The following is a 4,946-nucleotide window of genomic DNA, read 5'->3' as shown; positions in this document are numbered from 1 at the left end:
TCCTGTGGTTCCTATCCCCCAGGGAGCCACAGGCCCATGCTATGCTCTGACTGGTAGGTGCGATTCAAAGAGAAAAATATCCTTACATCTCAGTTCTTCATCCAGCTTTGAAGTGGTGCTGTGGAAACTCAAATTTTCAAGTTCAGAAGGGTATGTACAGGGTGCCCTTATCAATTCTATATTTCACCCAATTATGAACATAGCTGTAGCAGGTCAGGTTGAACCCAGAAGGTAAGTGTTAGAAGACCTGGTCCCTTGATGTCTGCAGCCTAATTTTGTAGCCTCAAGAAAGGTGCTTATGGAAGTCTTCTGTAGTGTAGAAGTCCCTTCAAACGTCAGTGGAAGCTTCTGACATTTTGAGATTTACCCTTCCTGTTAATCTTGTCGGAGAGAAATGGAAAGAGAACTCCATTCCCACCCAGTTTTCAGACACTGCAAAGCCATGAGCTTGGTCATTTATCACTGCATGTTCCCTGGTACTTTGCGATGCTCCTATAGACCTATAGAGCTTTGCCAAATTTCAGCTCTAGTGACAACTGCCCATGTGCCTAAATGCCCCACAAACTCCAGGGAATTAAATACACCCAGGAAGCTGTTGTATCATCAGCTGCTTCCTGGGTTTCATTGGACCTTGTGCTGTGCTGCAATCCGTGGATGCCTGTCAGTCCGTTGGTTCTGTCCTTTCCAGCCACAAGCAAAGAAAGAGTTAATTCTTATTTTTGTTGAAGCACTAAGTGGGAAGCTAGGTCATGCATAAATCCTCATTGTGCTAGGTGCTGTACAAGCAAAGAATAAAAATGATCCCAGGCTCAAGGCTTTGCTGTTAGGAGCGTGTGTCATAATTAAATTTGGTTAGGACACTTTAGAATTGCCCTTCCTCATAAGTGATATATCCATATACATTTATATCTCCATAATAAAAGAGGAAAACCTGTAGACTTTTATTATTGATAATAAAACGGACAATATAAAACTGTTTTCTAAGGAACTTGGATATAGCACTTAGAATACAGGGGGGTGAGGGAAAGGGTCTTTGTTTCTTGTAATTTGGGGGGGTTACATACACCTAACATTGTCCACTTCCCAGAAGTGTTTGTTGTGAAAATGGTCTCACCCAGGACACACTGAATTCAGGTGGAGAGCACAGAGCCCCAGGAGCTGGGGCCCTTTTAAGAACCAAATATTGTGTCTCCATGAATAAAGCTCTAACAGTAAAGATAAGAGGAGAAAATGCAGCAACCATGTGATATATTAGCAGAACGTTTTTACAAAGTCCCCCCACAAAAGCATCCGCTGCTCTTGAAAAGCCTAACCAGCCCAAGTGAGAAACTATTCACAAATTTAGTATTCAGATTACATACCCTGCCTTTTCAACTGCTCCCTGTACAATGAATGCCTGTACAACTACAGTAACAGACACAGATCTACAGTTTCTTTGGCCTTTGAGCCATTATGAGCATTGTGCCTCTCCATAAATTACACCTGCGTGTCCTGAAAATACCAACTGTTTTAATAGGAATTAATCTATAGGCTTTTCTCTTGCTGAAATACAAGGGGTGCAGTATGTTGTGTCCCTTCTAAAATTAACAGGGTATGCCCTGAAGATATTCAAGGATGTTCATTCTTTTCTTTAGAGGTCTCTTTATTGATGCATATAAGCAAAAACAACACAGGGCTTTACTGTAGGAAAGAGGAGGAGGTGGAATAATGAACAGATTAGTGCTTAGATGGTTTTTAGGTTGCCCAACGCACAGCTAAGTAAAGAAAAGGTCTATGTTTGTCCTCTACCAAGTAAATTGGGATTGGATCCAGTTTGCCTTCAAAGTGCCCCTTCTGTGGGTAGAGAGGGTTCAGTTTAAAGGCAAGGGGTCTGCTTCTCTGTGGTCTTCACAGCTGCCCAAGGCAACAGTCTGTCAGGCAGGTATTTTCTAATTTGCTACATCTCAATAAAGCTGAAGCTTTTGCTGCTGTGAACGACTGTTCCTGCCCATGCCTAATACAAGCTTTTTTGGGGAGTGAACTCCAGGAATACTTTGACCTTCTACAGTCAAGGAAAGAGGAGGATGAGATTATTTAAACCAGAATTTACATAAAAGCAGGTTGTTTTGAATGATAATTCCCACATACATGCATGTGCATCCACCCACACGTATGGGTTAAATGCATATATAGTTTAAATATTTTGCTGCAAACAGGCTAAGCCCATCAATGACCTAGCAGAGCACCTTCCTGACAAGTGATGAGGTATTAAATTCTCCTCCTAGGGTCCCTGTGAGATGGGGGAGCTCTGTTGTCCCTGTCACACACAGGAGGAGAACTGAGGCCCATGGAGACAGAGCAAAATTCCAGGAGGGACATCCCAGATCTCAACTTGTCTGTTGACATAGCCTGTGATGCCCAGGGCAGCTGGGCTGGTGTGGTAGAACCAGCACAGCCAGGTCTGTGTGAAGGCGTCTTTGGTCTTGTTGATGGAAATGGAAGGGAAAGGAGCTGCCCACCAGGCTCACAGGGGCCCCAGAGGTGGGCTCTTTGGAAAGTGTGCTGAAGTGACCTCTAGAATGTAGCAGGAGCCTGTGACAAAGCTGAGAACAGCTCCTGAGGTCTTGCTTGGCAGACAAAAAGCCCCTCTTGTTGGCTTACTCAGTGTCTCTCAGAAATGGAGAAGTGAAATGTGGGGAAATAACAACTTGGCCAAAGGTCTGTGTGGGACCTTTGAGCATGGTGGGAGGGGAACCCTGGTCTCCTGACACCCAAACCATCTCTTGGTCCTCGCAATCACCCCAGCTTCTCTGGGACAGGTGTGTGGTGGATGTTAGTGGCTCTAGAGCTCCTGTTGCAGCCCCTGAGCTGAGTTTGGAACAGTGATTCACTTCCATGTTGCCGCAGCAAAGACACTGTCATCTCTGTGGTCCTTGGAGCCAACAAGGAGCTTGTTTTTAAAGGAAAACCCTTCCACTTCCTTCCATGTCTCCTCCTCTGCTCACTCCTCCTTGTTTTCACAGCTTCGTTTGGGTTGGAATGTTTATGGAGCAGCAGGATTAAAAAAATCAGCAACAATGACTGCAGAGGATGCGTTTGGCCTTTCCCATCAGCTCCCCTGGCTCAAGGAGGTTCCAGCAGCTCTGGGAGAAAAGCTGTTAGCTATTAAATTCTTACCTGTAAGGAGAGCCAGCTGGAAGCTTTCAGTTTTCAACATTTTGATGAAAAGCACCATAAAAATCTTGACGACGAGACGTGCAGCATTTCAATGACTTTTGTTGTTGGTGGTGGTTTTGTTGGTGTTTGTTGGTGTTTGGGTTTTTTTGCATTTGTCCCTGCTTTCCAGTGGCCTCCAGAAGTGATCAAATGCTGCCTGAGACCAACACCTCAGCAATTCTGACCCCACCACAACAAGGTTAAGGTGCGGGGGGAGGGCAGGTTTTGAAAAACCCAACCCAAACCACCACCAAAAGGCAAACCCCGAAGTGGGTGCTGCTGAGCAAAATGAATTTGGGCAGCTTTTTGGGAAGTCACTTTCCATCTGGAGGAGAAAGTCCGCGAGGAGTTACTCCAGCATGCACTGTTGTGGTGTAATTACCCAGCTCTAGCTGTGCCAGTCTGTTTTCTGAGGTAGGCAAGCCAAGTCTAGTTGTCGTAAACGTAGGCGTGGGAAACAAGAAGTCTGCTTTCTAGGCTCAGCTCAGAGTGCTCTTTGTGGCCTTGGGCCAGTCCCCTAACCTTTCTGCCTCCTTCCTAATGCAAAATGAGAAGAGTTACAATTAACCCACTTCTCTTGATGTGGCATCATGACTAATTGGCTCAAATTTGTGGCGCTCTGGGGAGGGGAGCTGCCTATCAGCTGGAGGACTGGCTGGAAAAAGCTTGAAGAGTTTTTAAAAAGTGGAGTTTGTCTCCCTCTCCCAGGACAGGGTGGTTCTGCCACTTATACAAGGCAGAAGGTCCTTTTGATGTGAAGTGGCTTGAGCTGGTAAAACCCAGGTTCTGCTTTACTGCCTCTAAAACAGGATTGAGCTCACGTGTAGCTGGAGTTCAGGCTGTAAGTTTAAGGTTTTGCTTTGAATGCAAAGCTGGCAGGTGCCTAAGAGACTCTGCAGGCTCTGAATTCACCAAGGCCGTGGGTATGAAGTGATGGAGGTAACTCTGCTCAGTGCGCACCTGGCAAAACATGTGTGTTGTTCCCCTTTGGTCCCAGTGGGGACAAAAAGTTCTGTTGGGTGAAATGGCTCTAGGCTGCATGGACAGCCTGAACCCTGACGCTTCCAAGGGTTTGCGTGCTTAACTTTGTGAATATATAATGCATGATGTACACATCAACCTGTGTTAACCCTGGTGCCTAATAATGGCATTACCCACCCGTGCCGTTCAGCACCTCCGTGAGGAGATGCTTGAAAGACAACAAGGATGGTGCTGATCCAAGAGCTGCTAGAGGCAAGGAAAGGCTCCTGAGACGCACTTCGGGGGCTGATCATTGGCACCCAAGACACGGGGACATCCCAGCGCATGGGGTGGCTCTGGGTCAGGCCCCAAGCTGGGACAGCAGGGGGTGGTTGAGGTCTCCCTTCAGCCTCTTTTCCTCAGCAGAATAAGGCTGCTTTTCCCCTTTTTCCCCCACCACCACGTCGCCTCCTGGGGAGCAGGGGAGTGAGAACAGCGTGGAAAAAAGCTTTTCTTTTAACCCGGGCTTCCTCTGTTAAGCACCGCGCTTCCAAAAAGGAGAAAGAAATCACTTAAATGTTTTACTTCTCAACCTTCTGATGAGCTGACAAGCCCGGCGGGGCTCGGAACCCTTTGCAGCCCCCGGGGCCTTCCTTCCTTCCTTCCTTCCTCCTTCCTTCCAGCCCAGCCGGGCGATCAGAGCAGCGCCCAGCCCAGACGCGGGGTGAGGGGCTGCGGGACGGGCTGCGGGGGGCGCGGCGGGGGCCTGAAGAGACGCACCCCCCCCACCG

The sequence above is a fragment of the Chaetura pelagica genome, unplaced genomic scaffold (genome assembly GCF_000747805.2).
Source record: "Chaetura pelagica isolate M959 unplaced genomic scaffold, ChaPel_1.0 scaffold300, whole genome shotgun sequence".
NCBI classification, from domain to species: domain Eukaryota; kingdom Metazoa; phylum Chordata; class Aves; order Apodiformes; family Apodidae; genus Chaetura; species Chaetura pelagica.
Note: the sequence above shows the minus strand (reverse complement) of the source record.